This window comes from Oryx dammah, unplaced genomic scaffold (assembly GCF_014754425.2).
Source record: "Oryx dammah isolate SB20612 unplaced genomic scaffold, SCBI_Odam_1.1 HiC_scaffold_19, whole genome shotgun sequence".
Taxonomy (NCBI): Eukaryota; Metazoa; Chordata; class Mammalia; order Artiodactyla; family Bovidae; genus Oryx; species Oryx dammah.
The window spans coordinates 63,919,829-63,937,787 of record NW_024070203.1 but is presented as its reverse complement, the minus strand read 5'-3'; the positions used below and the strand labels follow the sequence as shown (position 1 = coordinate 63,937,787).

General features: G+C 33.8%; 1 protein-coding gene across 3 annotated transcripts in view; it reads right to left on the bottom strand.

Annotated features, from left to right (window-relative positions):
• The window catches only part of LOC120878903 (CUB and sushi domain-containing protein 3-like), a 1,427,768-nt gene that overhangs the window by 183,040 nt on the left and 1,226,769 nt on the right, over positions 1-17,959 (bottom strand). The gene's annotated exons all lie outside the window — the stretch shown is intronic.

Below are 17,959 nucleotides of genomic sequence, written 5' to 3'. Positions count from 1 at the left end.
GAACCTGTTACAGAGAAGAAATCAACTAGTGTTTTGTGTCTTAAAAAAGGGAAATAGGTAATAAAATTCATACTTAAAACATTTCATGGATAGAAAAATTGAGGGGTCTAAAAAGAGTATGATTTTTTTAACATTTAATAATGTAAAAGTAAGGCAGCTTTTATAAATTCAAAATCATATATTGTAATTAAACTTACATTGAACAAATATTTATAAAGTTCTTCATATTTTACCCCTTAAATCGAGGTTATGGTTACCCTACAGTGGTCATATGAATATGGGTTTATTCATTTGAAACATACTGAGTTTTGCATATGAACCCATATACACTGATACTGTAAACAAAGCTACATGTATTTATTTTGGGCTTGCTAAAATAAGCTGGTGATCTCAGTCCAGTTCTTTGTGGGGTAAAATAAAATAAGCACAGATTGAGTGTTGTTCCTTAGGATAATTCCTGAACCGTAGAGGGCTGAATTTCATAAGTTATCCTCCTTAAAACACTCTCTCGATGTCATGGAAACAAATTTATGTTTCTATCAAATCACATACATGTAGCCAATTATTTTAATGGTTTACAACTCTTATGAAAAAATTTCAGTTCAGATCTTTTTAAAAAATCCATATTTGGGTCTACCAAATCCAAAGCTATTTCAAAAATACTCCTAAAAATATTAAGAAAGTTTTGTTTTCTGTTTTTGCATTTGTTTAGATTGATGTTTGGATTATCTAATTTCAAATGTATCTTGAAAAGTTTCTGTTAAAATGCAGATGTTGCCACTGTCTTTCTAAGTGCCCCCCAAATCCCTACCCCATCAAAATCAAGGTAGTCTAATCATCAGAACTTTGCTAAGTCAAGTAGATTGTGCAACAAGACTCTTGGCAGATAACATTCTTTCTCTGTATCTTTATGGGGAGTCATTAGGGGAAAATATAAAAATGCAACATCCTTTATCTCTGTCTCCAAAATAGCTCCGTCTTCCTAAATATCTCAAATAGTTGATGGCCATGCTACCCTGAACAGGTCTGATCCTGTCTAAATATCTCAAATAATCCAAATTTCCAAGCAAACCACTATATTTACAAATAACATATACAGTGTTAACTAACATACACAGTGATCTAAGATCTTTTTCTAAGGAAAAGGAAAAAAAAATACTCCCTGTTTTTTCCTCTTCGTAAGCTTCTTATTCTCAATTATTACTTCTTTACAGTAGACTATAGTTTTGTATCAACTATAAATTGAGTATGTTGAAACTATGGCTTTTAATGACATAGTCAGTAATATGACATATTTACATCATATTAAGTAAAGAAAACTACTCTTTTGAGAGGTATTAGTCTGTAGTTATGGTAATTCTCTGATGAGATTGGGTAGGAGATGAGAGAGTTGAGTGTTGAATCTTTCTTTATTAAGCAATCAGTAAGCTACTTCTCTTGAACTGCAACCTTACTCTGCAGTAATACGGTCAATAGAAATCTTAAATTAAAAACAGTTTTTATTAGGCAAAAACTTTGAGAGGGTACTGATCATTATATGAAAGTGAAATTTTAAGGTACATGTTGAATTAAGTGTTTTGTATATGAAGACTCAAGAGCAGTTGCATAGTGATCTGATTTCCTACATAGTCTCAGGTTAACTATTGGCTTACTAAACTGATGCATTACAATTTTGAACCAAATCTCCCTTTCTCAGTCAAAAGTATCAAGAATTAAATGGCTTCCCTTCTGTTTGCCTACTCATTCAGCCTCTAAATATCTAAATTTACTTAGTTTTCATATGTTCAGATAGCAGTAGGTCCTTTGACTCTAAAATGTTCTGAATAGTACTCTTTGCAACGGCTTCCCTGGTGGGTCAGATAGTAAAGAATCTGCTGGCAAATACGGGAGACCTGGGTTTGATACCTGGGTTGCAAAGATCCCTTGGGGAAGGAAATGGCAACCCACTTCAGTATTCTTGCCTGGAGAATCCCAAGGACAGAGCAGCCTGGTGGACTACAGTCTATAGCATGGCAAAGAGTTGGACAAGACTGAAAAACTAACACTTTCACTTTCTTCCTTCACCCTTTGCCTATTTCAGACTAAAGTAGGAAGGAAAATGTAAAAGATTTTAAGGTAGACCAAAAGGTAACCGGATGTTGTTTTTTTGGTAAACAAGACATTTTCTAGCACATCATTCTGTGTTACCTGTGTTTATGGGGGCTGATGTGTAATGCAAGTTCAGTTCAGTCGCTCATTCGTGTCCGACTCTTTGCGACCCCATGAATCGCAACACACCAGGCCTCCCTGTCTATCACCAACTCCTGGAGTTTACCCAAACTCATGTCCATTGAGTTGGTGATGCCATCCAGCCATCTCATCCTCTGTCATCTCCTTCTCCTCCTGCCCCCAATCCCTCCCAGCATCAGGGTCTTTTCCAATGAGTAAACTCTTCGCATGAGGTGGCCAAAGTATTAGAGTTTCAGCTTCAGCATCAGTCCTTCCAATGAACACCCAGGACTGATCTCCTTTAGGATGGACTGGTTGGATCTCCTTGCAGTCCAAGGGACTCTCAAGAGTCTTCTCCAACACCACAATTCAAAAGCACCGATTCTTCGGCACTCAGCTTTCTTCACAATCCAACTCTCACATCCATACATGACCACTGGAAAAACAATAGCCTTGACTAGATGGACTTTTGTTGGCAAAGTAATGTCTCTGCTTTTGCATATGCTATTTAGGTTGGTCATAACTTTCCTTCCAAGGAGTAAGTGTCTTTTAATTTCATGGCTCAGTCACCATCTGCAGCAATTTTGGAGCGCCCCCCACAAAATAAAGTCTGACACTGTTTCCACTGTTTCCCCATCTATTTCCCATGAAGTAATGGGACCAGATGCCATGATCTTAAGTTTTCGGAATGTTAAGCTTTAAGCCAACTTTTTCACTCTTCTCTTTCACTTTCATCAAGAGGCTTTTTAGTTCCTCTTCACTTTCTGCCATATTTAATCCATTATTATCCAGTGGACAGACCAATTTTGCAAATTTGTAAATTCATTCCAGTATTCTATTAATGTCTCTCTATCAATTCATCAATCTATTTTTCTATTTGAATTCTTTCTTGAACTGTTGTAACATTTTACTAGGTCCCTCATTAATTAATGACTTAAATACAAAATTTAACACATTTATTTTAGGTTTGTATAGGTGTCATGATTATGCTGTTAAAAAGAAATATTTTTTAACACTGGTCTAGAATCTCATACCTCAACCTAATAGCTAGACGACCACTTTCCCCCCCTAAGGATACAATTAACCCCCAAAGTCTGGGCTGACTATGCGTTCTGGGATGATTAGCAACTCTCTTCTTTTTCTTAGTTTCTGACAGAGAAACAGAATTATTTGCATCTCAGCTCCAAGCTCTTCTTTCTCTATCTCTGGGTATTTAGTGTAGATATCAAAAGCATTTTGCTATCAAGCTATTAGAGTAGGTTATAAACACTAAGTACTTTCTTAAAGGACACACCATTTTAAAGGAATTTTCCTTCTTTATGCATAATAAATGATAAAAATCATCTTTTACTCTTTTGTTAAAAATCAATTTTTATAATATTATATATATTACTGCAAGCTAGATATAGAAAGACAAGGAAGCTTAATAAGGCAGAAATAAACATGTAAAAATAGCTACAAAGAAGGCAATGCAAATAACCTATTATTACATTTGAAACTACTTCTGAGCCTTTTAATTTCCATATATTTTAATCCTAGAATACAGTTTGTTAATTCGACTAATATTTATTGATTATATTCTATGATGTACCAGGAATTAAGTGCTGGGGTTAAAGAGAGATAGATGCAAAAAGGGTCCCTCCTTTCAGGCCTCATTAATTATATTTGTGGTCATTTAGGTGGCTCCTTATCTTTAATCAATGTATGATAAGGTGTTAAATTAGCCAATTAAATTAACTATAAACCAACAAAGTTACTCTGGATATGTCTTCCCACACAGATCATTGATATGCTAATCATTTAATCTATTCTTCAAAGCAAGTGCTCTACTAGCAACTTATAATGGGCAACATTTGAACCAGAGTCCCAAGACTGCATTTTAAAGAAATTCATAATTTGGATTTTTAAAAATCACTTAAATAGTCCATTTAAATGACTTAAATAGAAGAAACCTCTTACTTAGATCATGTTGGTTAGGATTCTTACCTCAACTTCAAAATGTTGTCTAAGTTCATTCATTTGCTCTCCCATGAGCAAATAGACTCAAAAGGAAACCAGATATTTTGTCTATCTACTCTCATTTGTATATGAAACAAGGTTTACCTGACATTAAAATTTTACAGTATCATATTCAACCAGGACAGACAAGCAGGGTTCTATTTATTGAGAAGGTTTGCATGGTTTAAGCACTCACCAAACTTTCAAAGAGCATTTGTTTCCTGTTCTCACCATATTCTGTCCAATCCTTACTCCTTTAATCATGTTCATTTAACTTTCAGGACTTTGTCTACTCTACTTAATTTAACCATTTCAAATGTAAGCCAATAAATAATGACAGGGGCCTCACTGGGATGGCAGAGAGAAACTCCTGAGCCTTTGTATGGCTTAATTACTAGAATATTGTGCACAGACCAACAGTCTCTCTAAAAACATTGTGGAAAACAGTACAGTGAGTGTTTAGGGTGTGACACAGCACACTACATTTAGTGCCCAGAGGGGTGTACATTTGTTAAAATAAGAAAAAATGGAATAAAGAAGGTAAAGCTCCTTTCCCACTAAACTGTACTCTGGAGTATTACTGAAATGTCCCACCATTGCTTAAGCAAGTCAGAAACTCTTGGATGTTAGTTTTCATTTTTGTGCTATGAAAATAACACTGTACAGAGACTCACTGATTTAGCAATTAACTTTAAATGAGGATAATAAACAATCATGGACATGGTCAGTATCAGGATTGGAGTTATTAAGTTAAAAAATGAAAACTGAGTTCATGCAAATAAAGAAGATTTTCATTTTGTTTTGCCAAATGTGTTATTCTCTCAGAAGGAAATAGTCACAGAGCATTCCAATGTATTGCTAGTGTAAGAAGGGAAAAACTCAGAGTGAGACTGAGCCAGGACTAAAGGAGCTGATCTAAGCACTTCAGGAAAAGGTGGTGAATAGTTAAAATGTCTAAGAGGTTGTGATAAATTCAGGTCTGATTCAAACTTGCTTTGAGGTATATGGTTCTAATTTGGTAGAGGAAGGTGCGTTATTAGGTCTTAATGGGCAATGGTAGTTCTAGTGGTCGGATGGGTAGTGCCTTATATTATGATGCCAAGGTACTAAAAAGACAGTATCTTCGCTCCTTGACAGAACGGATAAAGCTGCTTAAAGACTGTCAGCATCTGCAGCTTAGCAGATTTAGAAGGACTAATGTTTTCAAATAAGCAATCTATTGGTCTGAAATGCCTCAATTAGGGCATTTCAGTAAACTGTCTAATGAAGAGTTAGGGATTCTGGTTCTGGAATCAGACTCTCAAGGATTGAATCTAGGACGAGCCACACAAAAAGTCACTTCACCTTTTCATGCCTCAATTGCATCATCATCTGTAAAATAGGAATACAAGTTCCTAAATTCATAGGATGTGAATATTACATAAATTGATACTTGTAAAACAGACTGAACAATGCCTGAAATATAGCAGTAAATATGTTACTGTTACTAATCACTCAGTTTTTTTGTTTAATATATTGTTAATAATTCAATCAAAAAGTTTACTGACAGGCAAAATTTAGTTGACCTTTCACATTAAATATAATGTCTTTTCTATGTTTTCCATACATGCATATTTAGAATGAATGATAGAATTGATATAACTGATTGAGTCAGAAGAATATTACAGCTATTTAAATCAACATTCATTTGTCTTTTCAATTCAATATGGCTATTGAATACTTCTCTAACTACTTGATTTTGCATTCTATACTTTTGGGTGAAATATGAAAATATAATTAGCAGCTTTCTGTAAGGGCTAAGAAAAGGGCTGCAAGGTGAGAGCATTCATCTTTTGTTTTGTTTACTCTTTTCACCTTAAGTCCATGCCATTTTATTTCAAAGGCATTGAAATTCCATCACAAAAGAAATAGTTTCACACAGAAGGGAGTCTGGGTGGAGAAAAGAATAAAAACATAAGAAACATAAAAATTCCTATTAGACCTCAACACGATTCTCAATATGCCTGGTAGTCTTTTGGCAAAATCTACACATTTTGTTGTATCCTAAGTTCATTTTGATAATATTAGGCACTCAGCTGATTGGTCACTTCATTACAAATTTTTAATAATTCACCCTCTAGTTTGCTCAGCTTGCACTTTAGTCATCAAAACAGCACAGAAGGAAACACACATGTACACCTCACTATGGACAGGAGAGAAATAAAGAAGATTCAAACCAAAGATATGTTTAGAAATGGACTTGATTATGTACAAAAGTATAAAAAATATCTTTTGGTGACTATCAAAAAGTTTGTCTAGCTTTATATGAATTTTGTCTCATACTTTCATCTTTATGAATATTTCAAAATACTAGTGTAGAAATACCCATGCATGCAAAAGACTTCCTTTTAAAATTAATAACATGTAAAGTTTATGGGTCACAAAGAGTTGGTCACAACTGAGCACACACACACACATGCACACAAACAGAACTCTTCGCTCTCTATGCCCTGGCTGTTAAATGACTTGTGTAAATGGCTTCAAGGTTGCATTTAGGGGATCATTATACTATTACTTGAATACCTCATGATTTCAAAAGCTGTCTCACTTAAAGATTTAGTACAAGGTATGCAATTAAAACTTCAATTTTATAAAAAAAAAATGTATAAGTATATAGATATGTTAAATATATGACAATTTACTTTCAAAAGTACCAAAATGCAGAACTTTTAAAATCAGTGCCAAATAAAATCAGTGTGCTACTTATTTCTAGAACATCATCTATCACTAGAAATGTTTGGTAGAAGTTGTGTTAATTGACGTAATAAGTGAGAGTCTCATCAGTATTTTGGGAAATTTAACATTTTCACATATCAGTGAGATTCCACATACTCTTTTTGTTTTTATTGTATAATACTGTTAAACTGAACTCACAATTAGGCACTTTATATGCATACAGTATTTAGTTAAAGTGAGTCAAGGGAACGATATACCAATTATCTAGGGGCTATTGAAATATCCACACAGAAGCTTAACTCCATCCTAGATGTTGGGGCCAATCCTGCCTTTGCTGCTCAGTAACTCAGTTGTGTCCGACACTTTGCAACACCCGGAGTGTAGCATGCCAGGCTTCCCTGGCCTTCTCTATCTTCCTGAGTTTGCTCACACTAGAGCAAACAATTTCTAAGTTCTAGGTTATCAGCTCACAAAGAACAATGAAATCATTCTGGCTCTGAAAATAAATATAATGAAATCTTATTATTGCTATTTTGTAATAATTAGGAAATAAAACATGTCATTTAAAAAAGAAATTCATTGCTTCACCATAGCACCCAATTATCCAGTAGTTACAAGGTGCAAAAATCTAGTCCTGTTTCAAACTCATAACTGTAAATGAAGCCCTACTTTATTTTCTAGTAGCAATTTCTTGTGTGATACTCTGTCAACTCATAAACGAGTTTTACTGGATAATCTGTAATATCTATTTCAGGCTTCTTTAAAGCTGGTTTTCTGTCTATAATGTGACCATTTGCTTACAAAAAAAATTTCAAAACTGCCTATTTGACATATTTTAAATATATAGGCATTGTAAAAAACACTCTTGTAACAAATATAGTTCAATTTTATTTAATTGTTCCAGGAGCAAATAAGGATTCAACTACAAGCCAGTAGCTTATTTTCAATTCTTCAGTTGTAACACTTCCCATTAGCTGAAAATTAATTTGATGCTTAAAAAGCAATGAAATCAAGAAAAACACAATAAGCAATTCTACTGTATGTTTAAAAATATTAAAACATAAAAGCAAAGTTAAAAGTTTCAAGTGTTGGAAAACTCTATTAACACTTCCTTTTACCTCAGTTTCAATTTGGATTAGTGTTTTTCTTTAATTAACCTTAAGATATTTTTCTACACATTTGGCAAATTATGTCTGCCAAATCCAACTACGCTAGAGAGATTTAGGTCATGAAAATATTCTCACATAGACTATAAATTTGTGGAATTGCTTTTTCCTATGTAAAGTTCCAAACATATATAAAGTAGGAAGATTAGCAAAATAAACAAAGGACATGGCAACCCACTCCACTATTCTTGCCTAGAGAATCCCGTGGACAGAGGATCCTGGCAGGTTATAGTCCATAGGGTCACACAGAGTCAGATATGACTGAAGCAACTTAGCATGTACAAACTCATCATCTGTTTCAACATAATCCACATGCCAATTTTGTTTCATTTGCTTTCTTTTACCCCTTGTCTTGTATTTCCAAACTGAGAATACTTTAAAACAACATCCGATACCATAACTTTGTCTATGAAAACTTCAGTATTTATTGTTAACAGATAACCTTAAATAAATAATGTAATTACTATATCTAACAAAAATAGAAATAATCTCTATTACCTCATAACAATTTCTTAACTCCATTTCCCCAATTTTCTCCAAAGGGAGGATGAGAGAAAAGAAAAAGAACAAACAAACTACTCTAATAGTTGCATTTGTCACATCAGGATCCAAACAAAATTTATAGATTTCCTTTGGTTGATATGTCATTGAAGTCTTTTAATATAAAAAAATCTCTGTTGTTGTTATTGTTTAGCTGCCCAGTCATGTCCAACTTTTTGCGACCCCATGGACTACAGCATGCAGGCCTCCCTTGTCCCTCACCATCTCCCAAAGTTTGCCCAAGTTCATGTCCATTGCATCAGTGATGCCATCTGCTATGTCATCCTCTGATGTCCTCTTCTATTTATGCCCTCAAACTTTCCCAGCATTAGGGACTTGTCCAGTGAGTCAGCTGACCTCTATCTTAATTTTATTGCCATGTATTTATGGGAAAATATGGATTTTTTGGAGGCAGGGAGAATAAAAATAGGACAAAACTCAATTGATTAAAATTTTACTGTGATCTAGTTTTTGCTGAGAGTTTTTAATTGTATTTTGAAATTGCTAAAGCAAGCAGCTTTCTGTTTAGAGGACAGCTCTAGAGGTGAGAGGGCTGATGCATGGACATAGTTCTTGATCAACCTAAGTCCTATTTCAAACAGAGAAGCTTTTTCTGTTTTATATCAGGAACTTTCACAAAGAATCCACCATTAAGCCTGGGTTCAAATTCTTTCCTCTAATGAATTCTTTAACCATATTCTGCATATTGCCTCCAACATGTGCCACGCTTTTTCTGCAGGCAAAGCGCCCTGAACACCTGAATTCCCTAAGTTCCACTGTTTAAGATATCTTTAATTCACAGAATTTCCATCTTTTAGAATGATAAATGTGGGGCATACATCATTAAATAACATTTTTAAAGGAGTTTCTGTTTTTCCAAAAAACATCACTAATAATCTTTTTTAATTTGGACTCTTGCCTTACCATCTTGAGTCTTGTACATATTCATCACAGGGATATCCAAGTGTATTTCCTCTTAAAATAGATAGAATCCTACCATGTGCTAAGATTTATTTTCCTGGATCATGGCCCATTAGAAATGTCCAATTAAAGAGAATTTGCTAGTGCTAGAAATTTAGAAAATAGAATATCTGATATACTCATTTATTTACCAACTGAACAGACATTATATTTAAGAAAAGCAAACAGTATAATATTAATCTGGTAACTTTTGTTGAATTCTTACTGTTCGTAAAGATCTGTGCTAAGTTCTTTATACATATCAGGTAGACTGATATTCAAAACAACTTTTAAGTTAGCACTATTATCTCCATTATTAATATGGAAAATATGGATGCTTAAATAAGGTAAGACAACTATCAAAAAATAGAAAGCCAGCAAGAGGAGGAGCTAAGATTTGAATTCATTGAATACAAATCTGTCTTGAACCTGTCTTAATCATTACCCTTTAGAATCTAGAGTTTACCAGTGAACAAGGAGCCCTGAAAGTCACTGAGGAAACCCTACTACAACAAAACCTGACAATTAAGATTCATGATAAAGATTCTGAACTAAAAAAAAAAAAAAATTACTTTTTAGGATTGTTTTGAGAAAAATAGAGAAGGCATTTTATAGTATATTAATATAAATGCATTTGTCCTAAATGGCCAATTATTTAGTATCATTAATAATAGAGGAGTAAATTTCTATTGTCTTAAAGATATATATCACTTATATAATTTATATAAAATGTTATCTTACTAAATAAGTTTTATGCTCTGTAGACTCAATACTTTTTAGGGATAGATTTCAAGGAGTAGCAGAATCTAATAAGTGCCTTTTGTACTCATAATTATTACAAAATAAAATATGAGTCATAAAGACCCTGAGATTTGTGTCTTGTAAACCTAGATTTGACCAGCTTTGATATTTACTATTGTGTGACCTTAACCAAGTTACTAAACCTTTTGGAATCTTTTTCCTATTCTGCAAAATAATATCCACTCCAAAGGACTGTTGTGAAAATTGATATGTAAAGCATCTTGCCCAGAAGGCGCTTAATACACGCAATAACATTAACACAAACATACAAAAATGTACATCATAACTTGTGACCTTTAAATCTCTTCTTTCAAAATTTAAAGTCAATACTGCTTTATAAATAAAGGAAATTAACCACTCATTTTTTCTAAACTTTGTCAAATGTGATACTCAGCAGATAATAGTAGTCATAATAATGGAAACAACTCCAATACTTTGCCACCTGATGGGAAAAGCTGCCTCATTTGAAAAGACCCTGATGCTGGGAAAGATTGAGGGCAGGAAGAGAAGGGGACAACAGAGGATGAGATGGTTGAATGGCATCACCGATTCAATGGACATGGGTTTGGGTGAACTCCGGCAGTTGGTGATGGACAGGGATGCCTGGCGTGCTGCCTGCCGTTCATGGGGTCACAAAGAGTCGGACACGACTGAGCAACTGAACTGAACTGAACTGAATAATGGAAACAAATAAGAATGATAGAATATCAGTTTTAAAAGAGAATTTATATGTGATTTAGTTCAAATCATCAGATTATATGAATATCCTTTTAGTCCCTTAAACTTCTACAGGGAATATATACACATATAATGGAGCATTGCAGAATTATGGAAATAAATCTACCTAACATGCATTGTTCAAGAAACAGAAGGAGCTGTACTAGTGGATAAATGGTCTTATTTATTGTTTCAGTTCCCCAAAAGACTTTTCCTCTATAGTTATTTTTTTTGCTTTTCAGAAACAATCTCAAACTGTTTTTTCCACATAAAAAGAAAAAAAAAATAACATTTTATGTTATTCTGGAAAGGGCTACTCTTCTAAATACAACAGAAGTAACAAATCTCACTCACTCCTACTCTCTTAGTATCTTTACCATCACTGTTGTTGCCCTCCTCACGTATTATTGGCAACATCATTATCATTACCAAAAGCATTTAATATTCATATAAAATTTCATTAATATATCTATATCTTTTAAGTTAATTATTAAGTATATTATTATTTATAGTATAGTTATTATGGTAAATGAAAATTATAGTTATGATAGTAAGTAATAATTAATTTTAGAAAATAATAACTATAGCTATTACCTATAGCTATATTGCTATAGCTATTATTTACTATATAAAAATACTACACTAAGCAATGAGTCTATTGGTGTTTGTGTCTATTCTATTTGATACAAAACTTCTGTATATATAGATCAATTTATTTCCTTTTAAGAAAACTGAGATCAAACCAGTCAGTCCTAAAGGAAATCAGTTCTGAATATTCATTGGAATGACTGATGCTGAAGCTGAAGCTCCAGTACTTTGGCTACCTCATGCAAATAAACGACTCACTGGAAAAGAGCCTGATGCTGGAAAAGATTGAAGGCAGGAGGAGAAGTGGACGACAGAGGATGAGATGGATGGATGGCATCACTAACTCCATGGACATGAATTTAAGCAATCTCTGGGAGCTGGTGATGGACAGGGAAGCATGGCGTGCTACGACTGCAACAGCATGGGGTTGCAAAGAGTTGGATGTGCCTGAGCGACTGAACTGATTGAAGAAAACTGGTAGACGTTCTATGTTAAAACAAACCAATTCTCCATTGAAGTGATAAAATCCAATTTTTGAGAGATGACCTTTCATTAACAAAGAACTAGATCTTATGGAAATTTAGTGATGATTTAATAAATACCAGCAGTGATTAATAACTAATCTCACATTGGTCCAATCTACAACTTAGGCATGGATTGTGTCTGAAACATATTACTAGCAGGTTGTTAATATTTTAAAATGCACATTCTGATGCAAATAATGTAAAAATAATTAACTATCAAGATCAATTTGACAAATCAATGTTCATGAAAATTATAGAGCATTTTAACCGTACAAGTGATTCTGTGATATTCTCACTCAGGTCTTTGTTTCACTGAGACAGCTGAAATACGAAGAAACTGAATGATTTGAATACCAACCTTGTAGGAAAATGCATTCTAAGCTAATATCAAGAATCATATCCCAACAGGGTTTGGGTCTTCACTGGGACAAGAGAGGTTAAAGTTCTTAGATTTGAATAATTTAATTAATAAACCTGCATGGAAAACACTGCTTAATCTTTTACGTCTGTAGTGTTCTACTCAAAGGCATGTCCGTGTTGATCACTAAGACGGAGAAGTGGGAAAAGGCGAGGTGTTTATACTGAAGTGTAGTATTTTCAAATTGGGTATGGATATATGTAGTATCCTGAGCATGATTATTACTTGTTCTGCCTTAGTTTCATCAGATTTGTATCTTTTTCCCCCACTGGCTGTTAGAGGGTGAAAGCCCTTGAACTACTGTGTGATAAAGTATTCAAGTTTCTTCTGTTTAGATATGTCAGAAGCTGTGAAGTGGACAATCATTCTAAACATTCTAACTTTCTTATCAAGCTACAATTCCAAAGGAAATATCTAATATTACAGTATAAAAGAAGTTTTTTGTTTAATATGGGTAAAATGCATTCATATAAGTGTGTAAAGCACTTAGCTTTTAAAAGAAGCTGTGTGCAAGATGTATTTTGGATTGTCTTCAATGGAAAAATGGTTGGAAATTAATCATTTTATATCTGAGTGCAAAAGGAGCTAAAAGGGCATCATCTCCATTCTTCCCAAGTTACTTGTAGTAATGACCCTGACCAATGGTAAATAGAAAGATCATCTAAAAATATGAGCTTAAAAAACAAACTCACTTATTTACTTTTGTTCCCACTTACCATATGAAAAATAAGAATAATTAATAACTTTTAACTAAATATTTAAAATCAATTTGTAATCATATTAAGAATCAATAAGGAACATAAATTATTTGTGCATGTTGTATTGTGTGTTGGTTAAATTGTTTACAAAGTCATTGTAAGTAATTTTAAAACATCAATGAAACATTCTATTTTTTTCCCTTCAATAGAAAGGGAAAGTAGAAAACTTTGTTTTTAATGGAGCTTTTGTCAAAACTCTCCTTGGGGATCAAGAGTATCATACATAATCCCCTAAAAGTATTCAACTTTGCCCAAATATGTATTACTGTCAGATAATTTTTTCTTATTTTCAAATTTTTGTTCTTCTATTTTTTATTTAATAAGAATTTTGATATTTAAATATTTCTTATAATATATTATCCTAAATAAGTTATTATACTCAATTTCTTACATGTTGTTAGAGAGTCTTTACAATTAAATGATGCTATACCCTAATTAGCAATAACTATTAAGCAAAAAAAAAAAAAAATCACATGTAAAAAGAAATGATTATAATCTATTAGGCATAATGTTATATTACAAAATAAAATAGAGACTGAAAGCCTTTGGACAAAATGCTGTAAAACAGTCACATGTGAATTACAGATAAATTTTAAAAATTAGAAATATTATAAATCTTAGACTAAATTCTATTTTTATATACATTTTTATATAGAGATGACAAGTAATGATGTTTTAAATAATATTCCAACTTCAACTTGTGAACTTCAAATACTCTTTTAGGTTAATTTGAATTTAATTTATGGATTAGATAATTCATTTAAATTCAGTGAAGTGTAAAAAGGGGCCACACACACACAAAATAACAAATGAAATCTACTGTCACTCTTTTATGGCCACATTGACTACACTTACTTATGCTGCCAGGAGTTTAATTGTCCCTGGTTTAATTTTGATGACTTGAGCAGTAGGTGTTACTATCCCCATTTTGAAGCTAAGGAACCTGAAGCCTCAGGGTCACCCTAAAGGAATCTTGTGCACCTGAGATTCACACCCAAACCTCCTGAATTAACACCTGCTTTTAACCACTGCAGTAAACAATGGCATAAAAAGCACATTGCACAGAGTAAACATTCCCTTCTCCATACATTAAATTTTTTTTATTAATAACCAGAAAATGTTCAGAAAGGAAACTGAAAACATTTCTTTTATTGAACTTTGTACATTATAGTATTATATGTATGTGAAGTCGCTCAGTTGTGTCCGACTCTTTGCGACCCCATGGACTGTAACTTATCAGGCTTATCTGTCCATGGGATTTTCCAGGCAATAGTACTGGAGTGGATTGCCATTTCCTTCTCCAGCGGATCTTCCCGACCCAGGGATCAAACCCAGGCCTCCCATATTGTAGACAGACGCTTTACCATCTGAGCCACCAAGGAAGTCATTATACATACATTATATATATAATTATATAATTATACACATATAACATATACATATAATATATGTACATATACATATATACATATAATATATATACATTATATACAATATATGATTACACATAATAATATATAATAGTAAAAATTCAAAATAAGGAAACAAATGTTATAATAAAGGAAAGAGGTAATGGAGTAATCTCTTAATTATATGAGTACAATTGTTAAAATATGAAAGTTTGGACTCTATTTCAGCTTTTAAAACTCTACAGAAATAAAAATTCCAAGTATCCACACAGGATGGCCTGACTGAAATAAGTCAAGATCTCTTTATCTGTCTTACAAGCACTGCTCTATTATGTTAATACTGTTTAAAAGAAGGAATGCATAGTACCTTGAGATTGAGGATAAGAACTAAAGTGAGCTGGAATGATTCCAAATCGTTAAAAAACTTACTCTAAAAAATGATTGCTTGCTTAATTCTAGTGGGCCAAGGGCAAAAAAATAAAGTAAAATAAAATAGCACTGGTGAATTGGTATGGGAGTGTATGTGAAAACATTAAAAATATTAATTGCATATTTCAACATGATTTGTATTGATTATAAACTTTTCATAATTCTGAAAACAATTCTTTTGCATCAAAGGAATTAAATATAATGTGTCATCTTAAACTCAGTTTTTTCTTTGATTTATTACATAAAATCTGTAAAAATGGAATTACTCCATTCAGTTCAATGAGTTCCTGGCCACTCTGTGACTCATTATTCCCATGTCCTCATGAAACCAGCCTGATGCACTCACTTTCATCTCCTAAAATATGCTCTCCCCAATGTTGCTGATGTTGTTTATCTAGACTTTCTATCCCATTTTCTTAGCTAGTGTCTACTCTTCTTTGAAGACTCAGCTCAGAGAAGCTATCACTGAGTACTCATTACCTTACAACTTATTGGATTAAGGGCTGCTCATATATGTCTTCATAGAATCCAGTGCTCATCCAGTGCTTTCTGGTCTGATAAGTTATCATATTATTTTGAAATTTTAATTTAAATATCTTTCCCTCCACTACTTCAGATTATTTATTTGTGCATCTGTGTGTATCCTACTTTCCTGGCATTTAATAAATGTTTGTGCAATAAATGAAGAATTAAAAAAAAAAAATCAGCTTCATTGGTGGTGTAGAGGGTAAAGCATCTGCCTGCAATGTGGGAGACCTGAGTTTGATCCTCAGGTCGGGAAGATCTCTTGGAGAAGGAAATGGCAACCCACTCCAGTACTCTGGCCTGGAAAATTCCACAGACAGAGAAGTCTGCTAGGCTACAGTCCATGGATCACAAAGATTAGCACACAACTGAGCAACTTTACACACATATACACACACAAAAAATGAAAATGCTGAGGCACTGTTTTCACTATTTTCAGGTAATTACAATACCTTGCAATCATTTTCAATCATCAGGTGCTAAAAAAGATGTGTCAGCATGGCCTTCTTTTTTCATTTCTTTGTTTTGCATCACAAACAATGTTATTAAGCAATTATCAATCATATCTGACATTGCTTCTTCAAATATAAATTGAATTCCCACAAGATGCTTAAAAAGAATAACAAAAAAAGAGGATATTTAGCTCAGTTCACTCAAGATTGATGGCCCCATGTCCTTAAGGAGGCAATGCAGAATGCTAACAATCAAAGAAAAACAAGCTGCCTGTTCTCTGCCAAACCTCTGAGGAAAGACATCTTCCTGGTCACCTGATCCTTTTACTGGTATTTACAGTGACCTACTCTGTGTCTACATTAGGCCCTGAGGCACAGGTTCTGCCCCTTGGAGCGTCTTCCTGAGTACCTCCTGATAACCTCATACATAGAAGCACACAAGTCACTACTTTCTAAATGTCTTGATTCGAATTGACCACCTCTTCTCTCCATTTTCCTCATTATATCCTCAATTCAGGGCCTTACCATATCTTCTTTAATGTCCCTGTGTATAAACATGGGGCAACTGTACTTCATTCTCCATACCTTTATGAGAGTGATTTATCTAAAATGTTAACCTAATCATATACCTTTCCCTATATGACAGTTTTGCTGTAGAACTGAGCAGAAGGGCTACATGAATAACTTGTTATTTTTGTCTTTTTTTCCCCTAACTACTTCCCTGGCATTTCATTTCTAAAGTTTATCTAATTCCCTGCCCACCACTACCACAACTAGAATAAAGAAAAATATTCATAGACATGTTTTCACTTTCTAATATGAACTCTAGATCATTAAACCATACTGATGTTTTATTAACATCCATTAAACAACAGCAACTGTTTCATGATTTTTAGTCTTGATCTATTATTCAGTCTCTAGAAAAATGATGTGGAAGCACTAAAAGCCACATTACAATCAGAATATTAAGAATTTAAGCACACACAAAAACATTCTTAAAACAGAGATATAAAATAATTTCATTGCAGAAGGTAAAAACTTGGATATACCAAGCAACCATGGAGAGATCTGGTCTAAGGAAAAAAGAAGGGATTAAAACAAAACAAAACAAAACAAAACAAACTTAGAAACTTGACTTCAGTTTCATGGAGAGATTAGAAGTCAGGTTAATATCCACTTATTCAACAAATATTTATTAAGTGCTGCTGCTGCTAAGTCGTGTCCAAGTCTGTGCGACCCCATAGACGGCAGCCCACCAGGCTCCTCCGTCCCTGGGATTCTCCAAGCAAGAACACTGGAGTGGGTTGCCATTTCCTTCTCCAATGCATGAAAGTGAAAGTGAAAGTGAAGTCGCTCAGTTGTGTCCGACTCTTAGCGATCCCATGGACTGTAGCCTACCAGGCTCCTTCATCCATGGGATTCTCCAGGCAAGAGTACTGGAGTGGGGTGCCATTGCCTTCTCCGTTATTAAGTGCTAGTAATGTGTAAATAAAAATTATTGGCACTGAGAACCTAACAGCCCCTCAACTCAAAAAATCTCACAGGCTCGTGGAGGAGACACCATAGCAGTATACACTTATGACCTTGTATGGTAAATTTAGCAGTTAAGATTAGTCCTTGGTGTTTGTTTATGCTAATCCTTCCTTGCAATGCCTTTTCTTTTCCCCTCTATGTGCATGACATATACCCCTTAGTTGACAGAAAATGTCTCATCTCCTCCTTAAACCCTCTCTGAATTCTCATCTTTCAAC